Here is an 11,701-nt window from a genome sequence, read left to right as displayed (position 1 = left end):
TAGAAATGAATAAATTCTTCAACTACACACTCTTTAGATATGTTTAGTGAGTTTTGTTTTTTGTTTTGGTGCAGCTGTGTTGTGTAATTTTGTCGCTATTGTTGTGACGGACCTGTTTAAAAAACAAAATGTGTTTTAGATAAAAAACAAAATGCCCCAATGTCGCAAGGAGGCTGCGTGAACTGTTGCTCTCGTAGCCTATCGTGAACACGCACTGTAGAACATTTTCAGTTAATTTTACATTCGATTTCAGTTTGTTTCTCATCAAACCTTGCCGTATGCTTTCATAACAATCATGAGTCTCATGGAATTATTTTAATAGACTTCTGAATTGTAGTCACTATGGGTGTAACGGTTTATCGTGCCATGATGCATCACAGTTCAAAAATGTTACTGCGCATCGTGGAGATGGGATGTTTTTTCAAATTATTTTAGCGTCTGTTCTATCTAATTTACGCAACATCCTATGCCAACGTAATGTGGGCATACAAATGGAAATCGCTTCATTAACACAAGAAGCTCTAAAATAAGATTGCACACTAGCAGCCACAGGTGTTGTACGATGAGTTCGGCTGAAAGTGAAGTAGTGGGAGAGAGATGAGAGACTGGTCTGCTATGACAGTGAGTGAGAAATTTCAAGTTAACAGAGGTTTAATGAGAGTGCCATATTAATCTACAATATATGATGCTGAATATTATATATAATAATGCTATGGGGGAATATAATCCTAATGTCAAATGTCATGTCTGATTTGATTTCCTCAGTAAATTATTATTATTTAACTGGATAAGCATGCACTTCCAGTACATCTCTGATCAATCATTTAGCACTTTTAAGAACAGTACTTTTAGCTAAATTTTTAAGGAAACAAACTGTATATGTCTATAAGGTAATAATAATCAAATAAAACTTTCAATCTTACATTTTCTTGATTCAGGCTTAGTTTAAAGAATCGTGAAATGAACCAAATCATGAGATGAGTGAACCGTTACACCCCTAGTAGTCACCATAAACTGCCATGGAATGACATCACTTAGAACAGAATTTTTTCACATTTTCTCCCTTTGTGTTAAGAATGTCATATAAGGATATAACAACATGGATGCACAATGACGGAATTTCCATTTTTGGTGAACTTTGTAAAGGTATTGTGAGGGAATGCAAAATATTCCAAAAATAAATTTCCTCCCTGTCCTCTAAGAGGCTCCATAGAAATGCGACTGACACTAGTGACTGCTAGTCATATGTACTGGTGTAGAATACACTAATTGTAGCTAAGATTTCGGGGTTTTTTTTCCTATGCCTGTACCAACATTAAGTCAGTGTATCATGTGCAATCTCCTGTGTTACATATCTTTAATTTCAGAAACTTTTCAACCTGCTATCTCTGCTGCTTTAGGTAACCTCTCCAATAACCTGAAGGTGCACTCATGTCTCAGCAGGACTCAATGCTTAATGTCTGTACGCAGCATCAACCAAGCGCCAAAAAAATCTGTCAGGGAAACCGAAACTAGCACAAGAAATGAAGATGGTGTGCTGTGATGAAGTAACATCACTATGTGTTTTCAAGAGTGTTCGTGGATGCGACAGCTTTCCATCATTGCCTTTATCACTCCATTGAATGAAACTCTTCTGTATCCTTTCATTCTGCTGTTGTTTCCATTACAAAACAGCAGCTAAACATATCGTGATTGGACTTCACACTCAAGTGACAGCATGATTAACCAATCAAATATGTTATGTGCCAAACACCCCCAGTCTGTAAATATAGCATTATACCCTACTACATACGGAGGCAGTAACTGAGCCATTTGAAAGTGATTTCACCCTGGGTGATCGTTAACTTATGTGTGACTAAGCCACTTTCCCTAACACCTCCCCCATAACAATTCTTGTTTTAAAGAAATAGTTCACTCCAAAAATGTGAATTCTTTCATCGTTTATTTACCCTTATGTTGTTACAAATCCGTATGACTTTCTACTGGCGAACACAAAAGAAGACATTTTAAAGAACTGTCCTGGTCAACTCAAGCTTCAAAATAGAGGTGGTATCACAGTGTTTTTCTTGAATTACAGTTTTATGAATGATATGACGTTCTTTTACCTTTCACACCATCTAAAAACCAGGCACTCCAGCACGAGATGCTGAAAATACAGCTGGGCGTGACCTAATGGATACAGACGTCCATCTAGCACGTTTACATGTAAACACAATGGGAAAATAGCGCCGTTTTATTGCATTAGACCGACAGTTTTTGCATTCGAATGTGGAGTTTTATTTAAAAATATTAAATATACATTTACAAAATGTTACGAATAGATAGTGACTTGAATTTCAAGCTTCAAAAAAGATGCAAAAAACAAAAGTATCATGAATGTAGTCCATGGGACTCATATTCAAAGTATTTTAAAGGCATGTGATACATTTAGGTGAAAAACCAATAGAAGTTAAAGTCATTATTTCAGCCATTATTTCAAAAAACGTTTTGCAAACAAAATGATGTGCTTCATTACACGTTTGGCTGCAGTTTCCCAGTGAAATGTCCAGTGGGGGGGGGCGCCAAAAGGGAGTGAAATTATGTTTTAATCAGAAGTAAGGTGAATGTTAGATGGAGGTTTAAATGAGTAAAACATACCTCCCTATTCTAAAACGTTAACCTAAATCTAACAAATAGCATGGTAAATTATGAGGATGGAAACCCAACAACTATCCACAACTGGTGGTTCTTGGAAATTCCTTCTTTTGTGTTCTGTATAATAAGAAAGTCGTATTGTTTTGGGACTGTGTGTGTGTGTGTACGTGTGTATGGTAATTTCACTGGAGATGAACTAGTGATTGAATTAACTCTGGCATATCCCCCATAGACAGTCTTCTTGCTCCTCACATTCTCCCTGTCCATAAAGTATTATTTACATAGCTGAAGAGGCCACAACTCTCTCCAGCAAACAAGTTTTACCTTCATTTAAGGTGTTGGGCGTGGGGGAGGCTGTTGGGGGGAGGAGCTAGCCAAAATGTCAGTGAAAGTATAATCCTATAATTATATAAATGAATTAAAAGCGATGGTTTTATAAAATAATTTCAAGAATAAAATGATACCAAAAAAACTACTGCTTTAATATTTGAGTGTTGTGTTTGATATGTGTCTTCATGAGCATTCGGCTGAAATGTCTATGAAGTTGAAACTCTTTCACTAAAATCATATCTATAACAACTCTTTTCAAGATGTGTGATGAAGAGGAGACAAAGTTAGTGGTTTCATTATAAGATTATTAAACACCTCAATGTGACTAATGTATTTGTAGTGACTGCTTAAAATTTAGTGCACAAGAAAACTTTTCAAGTTCATATACAAATGGTGAAGAAGGACATGTGCTTCTGCCCTTATTCTGACAGAACAGAATGAAACAGAAGAAGTCACATTTTATAAAAAATTATCAAAAACTGGTACCACCCGGCCCACAGTAAATGACTCATGTGACTAGTAAGTATTTTTAGATAACATTACCAGTAGTAGTTGGTGCATGGTTAAGTGAAGCTGCCATAGAAAATGCTGAGGTCATCACTGCTTTGAGGTCAATTTAATCGAGTCAGAATATACTAACTGAAATAGAAGCAAATGAGATCCCACACCTGTTGAAACATACACTTACAGTTAAAAAATTGTTCCTGATTTATTAAAAAAAGGACACATAGTCATTCTTTCCAAGATGTGAATTGAATCCAGGTCATTCTGCAGATACAGTACTTATGCCCTTGACCCAACTTGACCCTGTATGATTAAATGAGAAAATGCTTAAAGGTGTGATTTGTTGACATTTGTAACATTGATTATTTAGTTGAGCAGGGTTGTGTGTAATTGAAGTTTTAATGTACACTGATCAGCCACAACATTAAAACCACCTGCCTACTGTGTAGGTCCCCCTTGTGCCGCCAAAACAGCACCAACCCGCATCTCAGAATAACATTCAGAAATGATATTCTTCTCAACATAATTGTACAGAGCGGTTATCTGTAGACTTTGTTCATTTGTCTGTTCATTCTCTGTTGACCTCTCTCATCAACAAGGCGTTTCCATCCCGTCTGGCACCAACAGTCATGCCACGTTCCAAATCACTGGATCAAATTTTTTCCTCATTCTGATGGTTGATGTGAACATTAACTGAAGCTCCTGACCCGTATCTGCATGATTTTATGCACTTCACTGCTGCTACATGATTGGCTGATTAGATAATCACATGGATGATTGTTGGTGTCTGATGGGCTGGTTTGAGTATTTCTGTAACTGATGATCTCCTGGGATTTTCACACACAACAGTCTCTAGAGTTTACTCAGAATGGTGCCAAACACAAAAAACATCCAGTGAGCGACAGTTCTGCTGATGGAAATGTCTTGTCAGACAAACCTGTCTTGGCCAGACTGGTTTGAACTGACAAAGTCTACGGTAACTCAGATAACCTCTCTGTACAATTGTGGTGAGAAGAGTATTGTGTCAGAATGCTTTTCTGAGATGTGGGTTGGTGCTGTTTTGACGGCATGAGGGGGACCTCCACAATATTAGGCAGGTGGTTTTAATGTTGTGGCTGATCGGTGTATACAACATTGAAGCAAAATTTATTTCATTTGACATATTGTTCAACACATTCAAATTTTACAAAAATATGTACTGGGTACATGTATACAGGAAAAAGGTTGCTTGTTTAGATGTTAATAAGAGTGTGGGTGTGTTAGTCTAATTGTTGATGAGCCCTATGATAGACTGGCCACCCATGCAGAGTGTTTCCCTGCCTTTGGCTCCAGCAACCCCCACAACCCTTCATATATAGTGTGAGTTGTGTTTTGTTTAATACATTTTCTCGGGTGTTACCTAAAAATAGACTACTGGCTCACCAATGACTTTTGCCAATGAAATGTTTGCTAAAATCTGACAATCTCTTGTTTACATAAACAGGACAATTCACCAAGCTGAAATGTACATTGAGCACAAATATTTCACCGCCGGAGCGTAAAAATTTAGGAGTGATATAAATGTAAAGTGCACTTTTTGTGAAAGTTCCTCTAATAAGATTATTTCTTTTGGACTTGCCGATATACCCAGCATTTTTGGAAGGATGTTGAGGTTTTAGTTGTCCACAGTATAAAACCAAATTGGTAACACTTTATAATAACTACATGGTATAAAGAATTTATAAAGCATTAGTTAATAGTTAATTGATCATTTATAAATTATTGTTTATATATTATTAATACATTAATAAGCTACATATAAATAGTATGTTATTTGTTTCTATTCACTTAAGCAAATTATTTATTATATATTTATATTAACATCTTGTTAATCATACCTAACTGGTGTATTTTATTTGATGCAAACCAGTGGTAAAGTGTTTATAAGTACATTAAGAAAGCATACGTTCATAGTTAGTAAAGATATTAAATATGTAATTAATTGGATACACATTTTTGCTTAATGTGTGTATATTGTTTTAGGAACACTTACTATTAAATCAATTAATGCTTAATTAAACATTTATTAACATGGTTCAACAGTAATATGGCCAGCTGAGCCATGTAGGCCTACATGTGATGTGTCCTAGTCTGATTATTAAACCACAGCAGCCTGCGATTTAATTTAAGAAATATCCAGTTATCTTGTGTTGCACTCTTCAATGTGATGTGAGAAGGCGTTTACCTTCTAAAAACATCACATTATGACTTCTGTAATCTGCGTTACATTACAGAAAGCATATATACACGTTTAATCAAACGTTTACTGTAATTCCAAAAGCTTTTTGTGATACTTGCAGTGTAAACAATAATTTCTGTTTTCTACATAATTAATTGTCCAAAAGACAGAAGCTGGCGTTTGGAAAATTTCAAATCTGAACCGAAAATGTCACATCTTTAGACGGTCGGAACCTTCCGCAGCCCCCATTTGACGTTCCATTGGAAATGAATGACTTCCGGTCTCTCGTCCGTCGTTTGTCGGATGCAGTAAAAAGGCGGCTTTACGATATAACAGTCAAACCATAGACATATAAATACATATATTTGTAGAGTTTACTAATATATATATATATATATATATATATATATATATATATATATTTATATGTCTATGAGTCAAACGACCACATAGCGAACTGCTTATTCAGAAGACTTAGAAACGGACACAGTGATTCATCCAAATAAAAGATTGGTTTAAAATGGACACGTGAAATTGAAGAAATTATGACAAAAAAAATATATTACTAGTGCACAGTAAAAATTTAAATAATACTATTAAAAATATACATTTTAATAGTATTATTATTTTTTATAAATATTATTATAATTTTATATCAGGAATAATTATATTTTAGCAAATTATACAAGTGTGCTGTTGACGTGAATGTACGATTTAAATTTATACAGTGTAAATATAATAATTTTTTACACATGGAATTCAGAAAAAAAAGCTAATGGAAAACAGAATTTGGGAAAATAAAGCACAGTTATGTGGGAAAAATATTTCATCTGGTCCCATTTTTTTATGCCTTGCAAACTTTTTTTTTGAAGTAATAAAAGTTGTTGATGTGTTGCATATCTAATTTAGCTCAATGAAACTCATCAAATCAAAGTGGTGATTTGGCTAAAAATGGTTTTATTTGAAAGACAAATGTGTCTTCCTGAAGGGGGCGCCTCTCGGCTTGAATCCTGTAAGCTGAATTCTTTGTTGCTCAGCATTCAAATCTGTAATATTTGTACATTAAATACTGTGCTTGTATCTTTTTACTATAAGGATTGGTCCCTGAGATACAAATATGCCCCTGCAATCCCTGTAAAATTATTACATAAAATGCCCCATTCAGTAACCACAAACTACTGTTATTGTTCCATCTGTCCCAGTGCTGAGAAAAGTAACATGAACGGCATGACAACGTCGCCTGTACACTTCAGCAGCATAGTAAGGACATTTTCACTAATGAAGGTTAATAGCCACTGAATTGCCAAAATATCATTTAAATTCAATAATGTTACATGCTTTTTCCTATTTCTTTTTTTTTTTTTTTTTTTTGCCATTTCATTCACGTGACCGTGGTGACTTGCTGGCTGTTTCCAGAGCACGCGCACAGACTAGCAGGATTTTTTGACTTTCCTTCTAGAATCGAATTCAATTTAATGAAATATTTCTAGTAGGTCCACTGATGAATCTGAGTTGAAATGATACAGTAATGTTAACTGGCAAAAATGAGAACAAGTCTGCTCATAAAGCATAATAGGATGGGACATACTAAAGTGGTGTTTCAGTAATTAGAGGATCTCTTTTAATAAACTGTGGATTTTCCTCTCTCACTAATATTCCTGTACTTTTGTGTTTTTTGTGTGTGCGTGTGTGTGTGTGTGTGTGTGTTTTTAAGCTACAGTGACTGTATTGAGCATTTGTGATTGAGATGCTGTGGAGATGGTTATATCAGGGCCAAGTTTTCAGAGTAATGGATACTCTTTACTTGGAGTAAATAAATGGGCGGAGCCCCATGATTTTTTTCGATTCAACTTTACACTCATTCTTATGCTGATAATATCATTTTTAAATGATTTTTTAATTAAATTGTAAAAAATACAAAATATTGTAGTTTCATAGTGGTCTCATACATTTGACGCCACTAAATCTCAATACAAATAATATGTGAAAAAAGATTTTAGTCAGTTAACCTTTTGTTGAACACTTTTCTCTAGCCTGGCTGTTCCAAGCCTCTGATTGCAGAAGTGGGGCTCAACTTACTGCTTCAGAAAGCTCTTCAATGCCCCCAGATTCTCCAGATGTATGAGTGGTTTGATGAGCCCAAACAGCTTATCCTCATATTAGAGCATCCACATCCCTGCATAACGCTGCTGAAATACCTGTGCCGCAACGGAGGATGGCTGGATGAAACACAGGCACGAGACGTGATGGTGCAAGCAGTGCTCGCAGTCACACACTGTTTAGACCGGGGGATTTTCCATCGCAACATGAAGATGGAGAACATCCTTATCAAAACTGACATGCTGTAGCTCAAATTGATAGACTTTGGCTGTGGGAAGTTGTGGGGCTATGAAGGTGAATACAGAGGTATGTTGGGGTTTGTGTTAACTGAGCAATATATCTTAATATGATGGCTGAGGACAATCTCTTGTTTACATGAACAGGACGAGTACGCCCCACCGAATTCTACATGGAGCACAAAGATTGTGCGGGCCCAGCTACAGTCTGGACTCTTTGTATTCTGTTGTACAAAATGGTGAACGGACACCATCCGTTTATGACTGTAAAGACGGAAGATGAGCTGAGGTTTGACAGCAGATTATCCAGAGGTGAGATTGCAACTTTGAAGCCATTTTTCATACATGACAATGTTAGTGTGGTTATAAAGAACATACATGACTAACAAGCTGTCTTCTGTACTTGTACAGCATGCTGTGTGACTTAATAAGCCGATGCCTGATTCGAGATCCAGCAAACAGAGCAATGCTGGATGAGATCCTGCAAAATAAATGGGTTATGCAGAAATTAACGAAGGAGCCAACTCGGTGCAAAAGAAGGAGCAAACTTAGGGCAAAAAAGAGTTTTCTTTTTACGTTAATAAAGTTTTAATTATCGATTTATTTTTTACACAAACCTATCGATTTGCTACAGAACACATTAACTGATCAACTGGAGTCACGTGGATTACTTTCATGAATGGCTAAAATCGTTTACAGCACCTATAATGTTTGTGGAGTTACAACAATGGAAATCGGCCCTTTAAGAAATGAGGTACCGTAATTTCCGGACTATTGAGCGCACCTGAATATAAGCCGCACCCACTGATTTTTAAATAAAATATTATTTTGAACATAAATAAGCCGCACCTGTCTATAAGCCGCAGGTGCCTACCGGTACATTGAAACAAATTAACTTTACTCAGGCTTTAACGAAACACGGCTTGTAACAAAAATAAATAGGCTTTAATGAAACACGGTGTGGCAGCGGGGCGTGGTCAAGCGCCCGTCCGGAGAGAAAGCGGTAAGGGCGCTTACACCTGAGCTAAATTATGTCTAACACCGGTGTCTAATTTCAGTAAGCATGGGGAGAGCGGCATAAAAAGGCAGCAGCCACAGAGCTGAGAGAGTGACACACGTCAGTCTTGTGTTGGCGCATAGAAGAATTGAGAAACTTTATAAAATTGATTGTAAAACTTGCTGTGGCCATTAAAAGCCTTACCTGGAACGTCAAATGCCCTGCTGAAAACTGTCACACTGGTGCCCGTGTGACAGTTTTCCCAAGAAGGACACGTGAAGCAGGGTACTTGAAATTAGACACCGGTGTTAGACATAATTTAGCGCAGGTGTAAGTGCCCTTACAGCTTTTCTCTCCCGGACGGGCGCTTGACCACGCCCCCGCTGCCACACACGGCTTGTAATAAAACATTTGCAGTAAACAGTAGCCTACCAAGAAAGTAAAAGGTCACTATCTTCCTCGTCCTGTGCACTGAAACCACTGAAGTCATCTCCTTCGGTGTCGGAGTTGAATAGCCTCAGATTAGTTGTCTTTTTGCACTGAGTCAATTCCTCACGCTGCTGTTTCTAACGTCTTATCATCGACTCATTAAGACCAAGCTCCCGTGCAGCAGCTCTATTTCCTTTTCCAACAGCCAGATCAATCGCCTTCAACTTGAAAGCAGCATCATATGCCTTTGCCATGGTGAGGGTGACAAAATTACTACTGTAATCAGAATGATGGGAAGTTTGAGCGCGCTCGATTTAATCTAAACAGTAAACAAAAAAAGTTGTTTTGACCTTAACCCGTTCGGCAATTTCATTGGTCTAATGAAAGCTTCACGCCGCCAAAAAACTGAGCATGTCACAGAATGTTTTTTTTTTTTTATAAAATTTGAAAGCGGGAAAAATCCATATATAAGCCGCGAGGTTCAAAGCGTGGGAAAAAAGTTGCGGCTTATAGTCCGGAAATTACGGTAATTCTATTTTGACTACTTTCTGTGTGTAAAGTTCATTGTATGGGATTGTTGATCTGAGGAGTACATGGTGAGTTAAATCTTTCTTATCAAATTTAAAGGAGCGCTCTTTAACTAGGTAACGTTTGTCTTTGTGTTATCTTGGATTTACACTGACACCTAGCGGTTTGGATGCAGCATATTCTAAAATCAGTAGTTTTCACTTTCAGATGTCATTATAGAAATGTAGTATTCAGAGTCAGCCATGATTACTTTAATCAATGTGTGAAAATGTCAAATAACAGGACGGTTACTGAGAGTATTTGAGTAGTATTCGGCTGGTCATGTGATTCTAACATGGCCGCCCCCATGTGCGGACCCTCTCCATGTAGAATAAAACAGCTTTTATAAGGTTACTGATGTAACTGGAGTCATCCTATATATGTTACAAAATTACAATTCATGTCTTTAGGAGTTAAACTCTTTAATGAGGAAAACATTACTGAGTGCACCTTTAATATTGTAAAAATTTCTGACAGTTTCATTTGTCAGTGGCCTATATCAAAGTCTGTGGTGTTAAAATCATAATTTGCTGATTTTATAGATTTTATTCTAAACTGGGATTACATTTCAGACAGAAACATGGGCATAAGTTGTCTTTAGTGTGTGAAAGAATTTAATTTGAGACTTCTGTTGAGCACTCACACGGCTATTTAATTAAAGTTTTGGAAAAGAGAAAATCTTGACTCCGAGCATCATTATTTCTTTCTTTATAACATTTCTTTCATCCAGAGCCACTTAATCTTATTATTTTACATTTTAAAATCTTAAAATGATTTTTAAACTTTTTGCTACCTCCCTGAAAGTCTGCCCACAGAGAAAACTAGTTAGCATGAAGAGCGACCAATCAGGATACACTCTCTGTCACTCACTCTCTCCAAAACCCATCTATTACTAGAAATACTCTGGTCTCTCTCTCTCAAAAATCGATTTTCAGGATATAGTATATAATTTCATGTACATTTTTTGCCTTTGTTCCTCAATTCAAAAGAGCCCGTAAGTGTTTGTGTTTTTCTAATCTATTTTCAATGAGTCTATGGGATTTTCCCACTCGTTTTATCATCCGCTGGACAATCTGACTACTTAGAAAAGTGGTAGCAAACCTCTCTTCAAAAAGTTGCACAATTTGAGGTATCATTCATGTCCTTTGCACTAACGTTGTGGGATGAGGGCATTGCTAGTGTGTTCCTGCTGTTGAGGTGGTTGATCAGGCGCCCCAGTTTCTTTCTTCCCCGAAGTGCATGAGGAGCTCACAAAGTCGTGGTGGGCTCCTTTTTGCTGCCCGATCCCGTTTCTTGGGTTCTTCCGCTCTCACTACCCTCGATGGTGGGGCTGCCATGGGGTACAAGGAGGTTCCTTGGGTGGAGCTGGTGATTGCGGTGCTCCAGTGCCCGCAAAACGCCCCCACCTGGCGGAATCGTCCTAGGCTCCCATCCAGGGCCTGTAAGTTCTCTTCGTCCTTGACGGCCAAGGTTTACAGTGCTGCTGGACACGCCGCCTCCGTCTGCACGAGGTAGTCCTGAACCGGGATTAATGCAGTAACTTCGCCCTGCGGGTGATGAAGGTCACGGCGCGGGCTCTCAGGCAGGCAATGTCCACTATGGCGGTCCAGGAGCACCACCTGTGGAGATGAGCGACACGCTTTCTTGATGCCCCATCTCTCAAGGTGACCTGTTCGGCACTCGACA

Source organism: Xyrauchen texanus, chromosome 25 (assembly GCF_025860055.1).
Source record: "Xyrauchen texanus isolate HMW12.3.18 chromosome 25, RBS_HiC_50CHRs, whole genome shotgun sequence".
NCBI lineage: Eukaryota > Metazoa > Chordata > Actinopteri > Cypriniformes > Catostomidae > Xyrauchen > Xyrauchen texanus.
Note: the sequence above shows the minus strand (reverse complement) of the source record.